Raw genomic sequence first — 12967 nt, forward strand, 5'->3', positions numbered from 1 at the left:
ACTCCAGTGTTCTTGCCTGGAGAATCCCAGGGACGGGGGAGCCTGGTGGGCTGCCGTCTATGGGGTCGCACAGAGTTGGACATGACTGAGGCGACTTAGTAGTAGTAGCAGTAGTACACTATAGCATATGTAGATTATATAATATATTGAATGACATCTTTAAGTTTGATCAGTATACAAAAACATGGTGAATATTATTTGTTCCTATCCCACCTTCACACCCATGGTGAAGCAGAATAAACTATGCAGTTGTGTGTTTTAATTAAAGAAACTTCTAAATCAACTCATATTTGAACTGAATGCATTGCTTTTTGTGGCTGATCTTTAAAGTACCCTGAATATAGATGGTTGTGCTATAGTCCAGCTTGCCTAGCAGTTAAAAGAACCTGAATTTAAATTTAGACAACCTTTTCTTCAGACCTGTGTACATCTCACCAGACCAAGTGAAAACGTTAGTCACTTGATCGTGTCCAATTATTTGTGATCCCATGGACTGTAGCCCACCAGGCTCCTCTGTCCATGAAATTGTCTAGGCAAGATTACTAGAGTGGATTGCCATTCCCTTCTCGAGGAGATCTTCCTGATCCAGGGATTGAACACAGGTCCTCACATTGCAGGCAGATTCTACTGTGGCTCAGACAGTAAAGAATCTGTCTACAGTGCAGGAGACCCTGCAGGGTTTGATCCCTGGGTCAGGAAGATCCCTTGGGGGAGGGAATGGTTACCCACTGCAGTATTCTTCCATGAACAGAGGACCCTTTGCATATGACGATTCCACATCATCAGCCCAAAACAACCCACAGAGTAACTGCAGACAGAATCTCTGTGGTTTGGTCACGTGAGAGCCATAAGTATTCACAGCTCATTCATGTGGCAGCACTTCAAGCTGTAATGAATGGTGAGGTCAGTTTTCTCTTCAGTTTCCCAAGAGCAGGGGAGGGAACTTGGCTTCCTTTGAGCCACACAAAATCCTCCATCTACCAGTAAATAAACAAAATACTTACACTTGCTATTAAAGGTAGAGTCTCTGAAGGACCAGGAGATTTTAGTAGTGAATATAACTTGAAATAAGAAGAATACCTTAGAAACTGCTGTGTACACTTGTCTTCAATTTTTCTGTGAAAGAATTGAAATAGCACTTATTGTAAATGTACTTTATTTTAAATGTACGTTCAGTAAGATGGTAGGCCTAGTGCTTTTTTAAAACTTCCTTGTCAAATTCATTTGCAAACTTCTAACCAAATTCATTACTTTTGACAGACTTTTTGGTGTTTCTTGATGCCATCGATTATTTTCTATCATTAAATGTATTTTGTACTTGTGCTGTCCGCCTTGATAGGTACCAGCCACCTGTGGCTATTGAGCCTTAGACATGAGGCTGGTATAGCACTGGGATTGAAGTGTGAGCATGCATGCTCAGTTGATCAGTTGTGTCCAACTCTGCGACCCTATGGACTGTAGCCCGCCAGGCTCCTCTGTCCATGAGATTTTTGCAGCAAGAATACTGGATTGGGTTGCCATTTCCTTCTCCAGGGGATCTTCCTGACCCAGGGATTGAACCTGTGTCTCCTGGGTCTCCTGCACTGCAGGCAGTTTCTTTACTGCTGAGCCACTGGGGATGTCATTACAGTGTGTAGTACTTGTAAAATACATACTTGATTTTGAAGACTTGATACATATATAATGAATATGAAACAGCCCTTTAATAGTTTTTATATTGATTATATGTTCAAAGGTAACATTGTGGATATATTGATTTAAACATAATATATTATAAAAGTTAATTTTGTTTCTGTTTTTTAAGTGGTTACTAGCCTCATAGGTGGCTCATATCATAGTTCTATTAGGAAGTGCTATTCTAGACTCGATTTAAAGAATTTCCTTTTTGAGCTCTTTTGACGCCTCACATTCATTATGCCTTACTCCTTTGCTTCTGCCCGCTAACTTTGGGTGGAGAAGTTTATAGCCATTGTGTATCTTTTTCTTTCTCTCCCAGAGTCCCATTATTTTTAATTTGCTTGCATTTGCCTCCTATGTGAATAAATAAATATAAAACTAACCCTGACCTGATTTTTCCCATGTAGTCCCTTCCCTCCTTACCATCATAGATGCAGTGTTGACTGAGCAAAGTGTGTTGATCTGTTCCAATATACTTGTTTCCAAACTCCTTGTCAACTCCCAGGTCTTTCCTCTTTCCAGTGTGCCTTACAATTCTTCTGTTGTTGGATCCTTTGAATTTATCATTGTCCTGACTGAAGTGATGCTCAGTGGGTGTTACCTGTTGTGTTTACATACATTGTACTGAAATGAAAAACTACTTGTTGCATCTTTGGAAAGAGTAAAAGAAACCATTTTACCATACAACCCTGCCTAGCAGGTTTTCTCTGCTTTGGCAGAATCAATCCTGCATTTTGCTGCCTATCTTGATGCTGAGATTCCTAGATAGCTGAATATATACTCTCTATGCTTGGCTTTTGCTGCAAAGCCCTGCCTGCTCTTCTGTCCTTACAGCCCACTCCTCTCCTTTCCCCTCCTTTCAAGCCCGAGTCCCAGCCAGCTGCACCCAGCCAGCATCAACTTGCCTTCTATTCCTTTGGTCTCCTTCTGGTTCCTTCTAGCTCTCTCACAGCAAGGCAAACCCAGCCCTAAGCCTTGTCACTCCAAAATACTGCTGCAGAGAGAAAAAGCTCAGACAGAAACTTTTAAAAATTAGTAAATGAACTCTTTACTCTTTCTTTCCATTTAAGTTTCCACTCTTCTTGGAGAGTGGAACATTGTTCTGTTGTCACCTGTCTTGAGGGAAGGCAGTTATAAAAATAATGGATAAAGTTTTAGGAGATGTTTGGCTTTATTATTGAAAGGGAGGCATCTGATAGCATACTTAAGGGGGAAACAAGAGTATAGGAAATTGAAATTGGAAATTGGGATGCCTCATGATTGAATTATTGCAGTGAAATGTTGACTTTTTCTCCTTGGACCATGGAGTAGTTGATAATGGAAGCAGTGCAGTCAAATGTTTTCAAGATTAGTTCACTCCACAAAATGTTGTTTTAGTCCCTGCTTTCCTCCTGCTATTCCTTGGTCATTATACTAAAAAGAGAAAGAAAGAATAACTTCAAAAATAGTTTTAGAATCAAATTCTACCACCTAATTTTCAGGCCTTTTATGCTTCATTGATGTGCTTCTATCTTTTCGAGTTGTAATCTTGTCTATTTAATAGGTAAAAGGATTTGTCTAGATAACTGGGTTTTTTCTCCCCCTCTAACCTAAGACCTGTGTTGCTAAGGTACATTAACCACTATCTTTATTGGGTTTAGAAACTGGAAGAAAATTTCAGATGATCCATTTAACTTTTAAAGGTAAAAATATAATTGAATTAACATGTCTGTATGGTTAGATTTAGTTCGTTGCAGTAATTCAAAGTTTCCAAAGTTGTACTCTGTGAGAATTTTTAAATCCAAAAATCATATTATGAAAATTTGAACTTCTGAAAATAGTCATTAGAATCAGCCTGGTTGAAGTTTGTTGAGCAAATGGTTATTATTAACATCACCTCTGATAGACATTAGCCGTTGAATTCTAGGAATGTGAAATAAGACTGGGCCAATATGATTTCCTGAGACACATTCAGCTCTATGATTTGAAATAAATTGTGTAAAAATCCTTGGCTCCTGTTCAGTATGTCCTAAGAGAAAATTCAGAGTCTTTTAATATTATCTATGTGTTTATGAAATCCTATTTCCTGTGGTTTGTACATGTAACTTACAAGTAGAAGAAATCATATTTGCTAATCAGGTCAGTTTCTACAATCTGCTTTTTGCCTTAGCCAGATGAGCACTCTGATTGCATTCCTGCCAGTTATACGTTTTAACCCCCACAGAAGGTGAAACTCCTTCAGAATTCCCTAGATAAGAAGCCCACTTACTTGTACAAGGAGGGCAGTTTAACCCTGTGCAGGAAGTAAATGGTGTTCTTCATTTAACTGAAGTGAAAGGAGGCTTTTGAGAGAGTTAGACTATATTTGGGGGAGTTGAGCATCCTGTTCTCACATAGACAGGTAGTTGTTTAATTCAATAGTATTGAACTGGTGTAATTCTTAAAGATTGTGTCAATACTCCTGACTTTTGAACACTGCACTTAGAAACTGCTTTCTAATATTGTTTAAAGAAAACTGGTATTCGTTGGCACCACCTATTGGCTAGACATATCGTATATGGCCTTTTGGCTCACTTTTGGAATTTCCTAATTATTAAATGAAGGCACCCCTGGTGGCTCAGAGATAAAAGAATCTGCCTGTAATGCAGGAGATTCTAGAGACCTAGGTTCAATCCCTGGGTCTAAAAGATCTCTTAGAGGAGGAAATGGCAACCCACTCCACTATTCTTTCCTGGGAATATTCCATGGGTAGAGGAGCCTGGCAGGATACAGCCCATAAGTTCACAGAGAGTCAAACATTACTGAGCTCACACACACAATTATTAAATCATGCTTTATTTTTATTCTTTTTGAGTTTTTAGCTTTCAATTAATTTTACTTTCAGAAAAGTTTTAAGAATAGTACAGCAAATATGTAACTTCTCAAAGTTTAACATTTCACTATATTTGCATTATCCTTCTCTTGCTTTCTTTCTGTCTACACCCACACACATATACACACAGGCACTTTATTCATACTTATATATATATATTTATGTGTTTATATATATGTATATATATACACACATATATTTGTGTGTATCTTATATAGACTCTCTCTATAGATAGTAATTTACTATTACTGAATTGGTGTAATTCTTAAGGATTGCATTAATGCCCCTGATGTTTATACATACACACATATACATGCATATATATCACACTTACATATGTTTTTCCCACCTGAACTGTTTCAGAACAAATTATAGGAATTGTTCCTCTTTATCTCTACTTACTCAGAACATGGCAACATAACCACAGTACAGTAATAAAATCAGAAAGTGAACATTGATACAGTAGTCTTACCTAACCTGTAGATCTTATTCAGCTTTTGACAATTTTCTCAATGTCCTTTCTAACAAAAGGAACTCAGGCTGTATTACATGCAGTTGTCATATCTTTTTAGTTTCCTTTAAGCCATTCTCTTTTCATGACAGTGAAGAAAAAAGATGGAGTTCAAAATATATTAAAATATGCTTCTCTGGTGGCTTAGTTGATAAAGAGTCTGCCTGCAGTGCAGGATACCTGTCAGGAAGATCCCCTGGAGAAGGGAATGGCAACCCACTCCAGTATTCTTGCCTGGAGAATCCCATGGAGAGAGGAGCCTGGCGGACGACAGTCCATGGAGTCACAAGAGTAGGACATGACTTAGTGACCAAACCTACCTACTGAAGGTATTTGTAAAACTTCATGTAGTACTTTAAAAAAGCCACCAACACAAACTCAAATTATAAGGTAATGGAAGTAGTGATTAGAGCCTTGTTTTATTCTCTGAATTACTTATATTTTGCCAATTTAGATATTTCTGTTCAGTCGCTCAGTCATGTCCAAATTTGGAACCCCATTGACTGCAGCATGCCAGGCTTCCCTGTCCTTCTCTATTTCCTAGAGTTTGCTTAAACTCATGTCCATTGAATCAATGATGCCATGCAACCATCTTATCTTCTATACTGCATAGGAAAAAATACACAACATAGAAAAAAATGTAGTTTATAACAAGTATTTCAATAAATTAAATACATCAGATACATACACTCATTTATGCCATGCTCTCTATATACTTTTAAAAAGTTATTTTTACCCAGTGGCTTACCGTGTGCTTTGAAAAAATTACAAATAAGTCGTAATAGTTACAGTAGAAAGCAAATAAACAACCTTTTATCCGTTAACCTAATCCTCAGTGTTTGCCTTTAAAAATAAGTATGGAAACTTTAAAGTGAAAGTTCTTTGTTAAAAAATGTTAATTCCCTCTGAATGGTCTCATCCGCTCCTACAATTATAGCTTCCACTATAAGCCAGTGATCTTTGTCTTTCATTTCTGGTCAATAAATTTCTTTTCTGGTTAAGACTTGATGAAACTAAACAATTCCAGATGTTGCTTATATGCCTTAGCTTGACATTCCATGACTTATTATGTGTTACTTCAGTCATGTTTTCTCAATAATTTTTAGCCATGGGCTAACCACTTTTTGCAGAAAAATATAAAAGCCTTCCCAATACTTGGAAATAGCAGATCTGTGGGCTAGCAGTTAAAATCACGAGATTTTGTACCCATACTTCTCATACCTTTTACCTGTTAGGAAGTCAGCATCCCGATGGATAGTGTTACCTATGCAGATATATCAGGACAATGATTTTCTGAAGGTCAGCCTGTTGTTCATGCTTCTTTAGAGTTGCGTCCTTTACGACTTAAATCCTGGAGAAGGAAATGGCTACCCACTCCAGTATTCTTGCCTGGAGAATCCAATGGACAGAGGAGCCTGGTGGGCTACAGTCCGCGGGGTTGCAAAGAGTCAGACACGACTGAGCGACTAACACACACACACCAGACTTAAATATATCAACAAAAAAATTAATTCATAGTAATCTAAAAGAGAAATGATGATATTGTATGGCAGAAACAAGCACAATATTGTAAAATGGTGATCTTCTAATTAATAATAAATTAAAAGAAAAAGACTATGTCATACTACCAAAAAAACCGGAAAATTTTATTTGGGCCAACCTGAGAATTGTAACCCAGGAGACCATCTCTCAGAGAGCTCTGAGAACTGTCTGAAGAAGTAAAGGTTGGGGGATGGAGGGAACAGTGTACGTGTGATCTAGACAAAGGGCTATGTGCAATCAAACATCTTGGTAGAAGGTTACTGCTACTCTTGAGGTATAAATATAGTTATTGGTGCTTTTCTAAGTATGGGAAGATGCAGGAAACTGGGTTCATAAAATTTTCTCCTGAAAATAATCTGTGAGGACCAGTTCTGCCAGTCTTCCCCGAGCACAAGTACCTCATCCTGATCTTTGCCCTGTACTGTAAGTCAACAGTTGCAGTGACTTGATTCTTATGTAACTGAATGATGGGCAGCGTGCTTTATTGTTTCCCTTTCTGTCTTAATTTTGAGCAAGGTTTTGGAGGCATTTTATGACCAGTTTGTCCTATTGAGCTAGGAATGCTCATTCCCGGGACAGGCAAGGATTTTGTTGTGGGCCACTCAGTGTGCTATTTCTGGACTAAGTCTTGTTCACAGTAACCAAAACTTCTCAGCCACCTGCCTTATTACTCTCTTATGGTCTAGGGAATGGTTCCTTCTTGTTGCTTGTTCTGGTATCTAGACTCACACTCTTAAAATCATTGGTTTTAATGGGATTATATATTTGGTCAGTTGCTTCAAGTCTCCTGATTATTAGCTCAGTCATCCACTTGGTGATCAAGAAATAATAATCTTGTAAAATAGGGAAAATACAAGTTGTATGTGTGCTTAGTCGCTTCTGTCGTGTCTGACTTTGCAACCCCATGGACTGTAGTCCGCCAGGCTCCTCTGTCCATGGGATTCTCCAGGTAGGAATACTGGAGTGGGTCACCATGCCCTCCTCCAGGGGAATCTTCCCAACTCAGGGATCGAACCCAGGTCTTCTGCATTGCAAGCAGATTCTTTACCCACTGAACTACCTGGGAGGCCCAACAAGTAGTATAGCTAGTAACATTAATCAGGTCATAAGTGAGTATTTACACTAAGAATTTCAGTTAGGTTCAGCCCAGATTATCTGAGCAGTCTGTTCTGCACCAGTTGCTGTCTTTAAAAGAAGTTGTGCACAAAGTTGACATATAAGGTGAGTGATAGGTACCTTACAGGATTAAGAAGGGAATGTTATCTTCCAAGGAGTTACATGACTGGCACCACAAGAAGAAAAACTGATCTAATTTATGGTTGATCAGGTGTTTCTGCCATTGGGGAGGCCTGATTAATACATTATAATACAGATGCACAATGCACGCAGGAGGGGAGAAAAGCCCAAAAAGGCAGAGAAAAATTTTAAGTTTAAAATTTTCTTGTCTTGCCTTGAAATATGAATTTTTATCTCATCAGGCAGTTTATACCTGTTGCTGTTAGCTTTCTTATTCACAGATTGAATAATACAGGCTGAAAGTCAGAAATCAAGATATGACCCTTTAGAAAGAGGAGTGATTTCTTTTTGTTTACTTTATATGGCGTTGAAAGTACATCTGAAAGAGCAGATTTGAGCTTTGCAGCATTAAAGACATAAGTGTGTAGTTTTCAGTATGGAAACGTTAAAGAATATGTGTCCTTCAGGTAATGTGGTCTTGCTGGTGGGAGGCTTTGAGCAGCTCGGCGTCCTCAATCATGCAGTGAACACACGTTTCAGAAGGCCTGCAGTGCTGCCATGGCTCCCATTTTAATTCTTCAACTAACCTTGTCCAAGCTGTGGTTTATCCAGTAGTCCTGTATGGATGTGAGAGTTGGACTATAAAGAAAGCTGAGTGCCAAAGAACTGATGCTTTTGAACTGTGGTGTTAGAGAAGACTCTTGAGAGTCCCTTGGACTGCAAGGAGATCAAACCAGTCCATCCTAAAGGAGATCAGTCCTGAATATTCATTGGAAGGACTGATGCTGACACTGAAACTCCAATACATTGGCCACCTGATGTGAAGAACTGACTCATTTGAAAAGACCCTGATGCTGGGAAAGATTGAAGGCAGGAGGAGAAGGGGACGGCAGAGGATGTGATGGTTGGATGGCATCACCGACTCAATGGACATGAGTTTGAGTTAACTCCAGGAGATGGCGATGGACAGGGAGGCCTGGCATGCTGCAGTCCATGGGGGCTGCATGAGCAACTGAACTGAACTGAACCTGGTCCATTTCTACACTCTAATCTCTTCCTAATGCTTCTTGGTTTTCCTCTGCTGACTCACTTTCCAGCAGTGTTGTCTCACTTGACACCACTCCTAGCAGACATTTGGCTTCCTTTCTTCCCTGTGTTCCAGAGGCCCTGAGACTCTGTGGCTGACTTTGCTGTGTGAACACCTCGCCTGATCCTGTCAGGGTTTTACTGCTTGATGCAACCAGGATGTATCCCTGAAAGTGATATATGCTTCTGGTGTTTTACTTTAAAAGTCAATTTACTTACCTTACAGATGCAACATAGAATACTGTAGGATCCAAAGCAAAACTCAGATGACGGATTTTGTAAATCAAGCACAAAGAAAGGAATAGAAGTAAAAATTCTTGCTCTGATAATAATGAAGGCTTAGGATTCAGAAATTAATAGATTTTACTGAAGGTGAATTTATGGAAGGATCTAATGATAATCACCTTTAGGAAGTTTTTCTGACACCAGATGATGTTAGTAATTATCATTCATCTTGAGAAATCCTGACAGTTAGGTTTTACCTTCTGGCCCCTGCCTACCAAACACAAAGTATGTAAGTGCTATCAAGAAATAATGTTTTCAGAGTCTTGCCCCAGAATGGCAGCATAAGGCGCTGCATGGACTCACTGTAAACTATAACTAGTAATAATCATATTTTTTAAAAAGCATTAAAGTCTGAAAGTTTTCTTGAGTGTGTACAGCAAATGAAGAAATACTTACTGAAGAATAAAATTTAATACTTAATTTTGAAAATTAAAATAAAAGTAAACAAATGGGACCTAATTAAACTTAAAAGCTTTTATACAACAAAGAAAACTATACACAAGATGAAAACCCTCAGAATATGAGAAAATACTTTTAAATGAAGCAACTAACGAGAAATTAATTTTTAAAGTACACAAACAACTCATGCAGCTCAATATAAAAAAAATAAACAACCCAATTAAAAATGTATGGAAGACCTAAGTAGACATTTCTCCATAGGAAACATGCAGATGGCCAAAAAGCATATGAAAAGAAGATGCTCAACATCACTAATTATTAGATAAATGCAAATCAAAATACCAGTTAGATTGGCCATTAACAAAAAAATGTACAAACAAAAATTGCTGGAGAGGGTATGGATTTTGACAGGTAACCCTCTTACTGTTGGTGAGAATGTAAATCCACTATAAAGAACAGTTTGGAGCTTCCTTAAAAAACTAAAAATAGATTTACCATATGACCCAGCCATCCCACCCCTGGGCATATACTGGGAGAAAACCATCATTCAAAATGATACACGCACCCCAGTGTTCACTGCAGCACTATTTACAATAGCCAGGACAAGGAAGCAACCTAAGTGTCCATCAGCAGAGAAATAGATAAAGAAGATTTGGTACATGTATACAACAAAATACTACTCATCCATAAAAAGGAGCAAAACTGTGCCGTTTGCAGGGACATGGCTGAACCTAGAGACTCTGATATAGAGTGAATTAAATCAGAAATAGAAAAATTAATATCCTATAACACCACTTAAAAGGGGAATCTAGAAAAATGATACAGATGAACTTATTTGCAAAGCTAAAATAGAGATATAGATGTAGAGAACAAATGTATGAATACCAAGGAAAGAAGGAGCTGTGGGATGAATTGGGAGATTGGAATTGACATATATACACTATTGATACTATGTATAAAATACTGGAACTACTGTAGAACTACTCAGTGCTCTGTGGTGACCTAAATGGTAAGGAAATCCAGAAAAGAGGAGATGTAGATAAACATAGAGTATATCTATGATAAAAAGCTGATGTTCACATCCAGAAAGCTCAATGACTCATCAGTTTTACTCTGATGAGTATATGTTTACTCTGCTTACTATATGTATATCTATTGGTTCCATTTGCTGTACAGCAAAAACTAATACAACATTGTAAAGCAACTATACTCCATTAAGAATTGCTTAAAAAAAAAAGAATAATACTAAATCTTGGTGAGAACAGAGAGAGTTTGTGCCACCTGCCACCTGTGTTACAATCGACTTCTTCCCTTCCACCTGGCCCTACTCAGCCTGATGGAAGTTCTGCTCTGGGTGCTTTGTGGCCAAGGTAGGACTGCTTCTCTCTTCAGCTCTCAGTCAAGGGATACTGTATCTTATCAAGAAATGAAGACCTCCAGTCTCTCACCTCCATTAATTGTGAGTTGCACAAGCTACATTCCTGGCAGAAGTGGCTCAGAGTTTGGGGTCTCCCTTCTACCTTCTGGCTGCCACTCAGAAGGCAGAGGCTCTGTCCCAGACACAGAAAGTTGAGAATACTGAGGCATCAATTGCCGTTGCTCCAGCTCACTCACTGGCTGGAGATTCTACACGAGGAGACCAGAGGTTACTGCTCCAGCCTAGCTTTCACCACATAAAGCAGGGGTGTCACTCTAAATGGACTGCTGTACCCACCTCTCGTTCTGGAGCAGTGAATCATAGATTTGGCCCAGGGAAGAGGCAGTTTATAAAAAGAAGCTCTCCTGAAAGAAAATGGCTTTATTTGAAACACTCTGCAGAAATGTAAACCTATAGGAACTCTTGAAAACTGTGGACATTGGGGGGGAAAACTTTTCTTCTCAGAAAAGACTGAAAGAAAAGGAACAGAACCTCAGAAAAATTCCACCAAGCTCACCAACATATAAAATGAGAGTACCAAAAGGAAAGGAGAGAGAGCAAGGAGCAGAAAACATATTAAAAGAAATATTGACAAAAAAACCCATCCAGGAAGCTCAATGACTCATCAGTTTTACTCTTCCTCTTTCTGATCCCATTTTCCAGACAACATTAAGAATACTTTCTTAAAACACAAATTGAATCATGTTTCCTTTATTTAAAATTCTCCAGTGACTTCTTGTTGCGTTTATGTTAAGTGTTAGTCGCTCAGCCACGTCTGCCTCTTTGAGCCCACCAGGCTCTTCTGTCCGTGGGATTTCCCAGGCAAGAAGACTGGAGTGGGTAGCCGTTTCCTTCTCCAGGGGACCCTCTGGACCCAGGAATTGAACCCTAGTCTCCTGAATTGCAGGTAGATTGCCATCTCAGCCTCCAGGAGGGATCCCCTTGTTGCATTTAGAATAAAAGTAATTAACCATGGCTTCCGTGACTGCTGCTCATCTTCTGGTCTCCCCTGCAGCCTCATTTGACTCTGCTCAGACACAGTGGCCTTCTTCCGTCTTCTCCATCACCCCAAGCTCTTTTCTGTTGCAGGATCTTTACACATGCTCTTTTCTCTGTCTGGAGCACTGTCTCCCCATTTTTTGCATTGCCATTTGTTTCTCTTTACAAGCTTGAATGTTACTCTTTGAGAAATGGCTTCTAAAACCATTTATCTTTTATTATTTTTATCTCAACTTCTGGTTTGATTTCTTTATGACAATTATCACAGTTAAAAAAGAAAAATTGTGGTAGGATACTCAAGAAGTTGTTAAACATGGATTAATTCTAGTAAACAGAACTCAGTATTTGAGGTAAGGAAGTACATTTCCTTCCATAACAGAACCTTTAGTACAGTTTGACATATGCATGTACTACTTAAAATATTTTTTAATCTAGTTAAATTTTAAAATGCCCAATTCTTTAATGACTAACAGACAGCATCTATTTTATGAATGAATCAAAGACACAGTTATCAAATGTTTGCCTTAAGTTTGTTTCTTTGGTTTCCTAGTACCAAATAGGAAAACATTAAAAATAAAAAATAATTTACTGAGCTCTAAGGAGGTTGCATTGTGTTTTCTAGCTTTGAGATTTAAGGCCCTAATTTCTGTATCCAACCCTGCTTGTTGGACTCAAATCCTTTCAAGTTTTTTCACATTTGTAAGTAATAATGTGAGGAACATCTCCTATATTTCAGAATATGACTTTAAAATAAAGCCTTAGAAATGGGATTATTAAGGAAGAATATGAGATTTTTGATGAATTTTGCCACATTAACAAGATAAACAGCAGCTTGGATGGTCATTTTGGAATAAAACCTGGGACAGGTTATTGAGGACATCAAAGACAGATGTCAGAGATTTTTGAAAAGTTTGGAACCTGTAGATCCAGGATTGCAGTATTCATTCATGAGAGTGGAAAAAAG

At 38.5% G+C, this 12967-nt stretch overlaps 1 protein-coding gene across 3 annotated transcripts in view; it reads left to right on the forward strand.

Annotated features, from left to right (window-relative positions):
* Positions 1-12967, forward strand: part of DOCK4 (dedicator of cytokinesis 4) — a 468492-nt gene that overhangs the window by 253982 nt on the left and 201543 nt on the right. The gene's annotated exons all lie outside the window — the stretch shown is intronic.

This window comes from Oryx dammah, unplaced genomic scaffold (assembly GCF_014754425.2).
Source record: "Oryx dammah isolate SB20612 unplaced genomic scaffold, SCBI_Odam_1.1 HiC_scaffold_18, whole genome shotgun sequence".
Classification (NCBI taxonomy): domain Eukaryota; kingdom Metazoa; phylum Chordata; class Mammalia; order Artiodactyla; family Bovidae; genus Oryx; species Oryx dammah.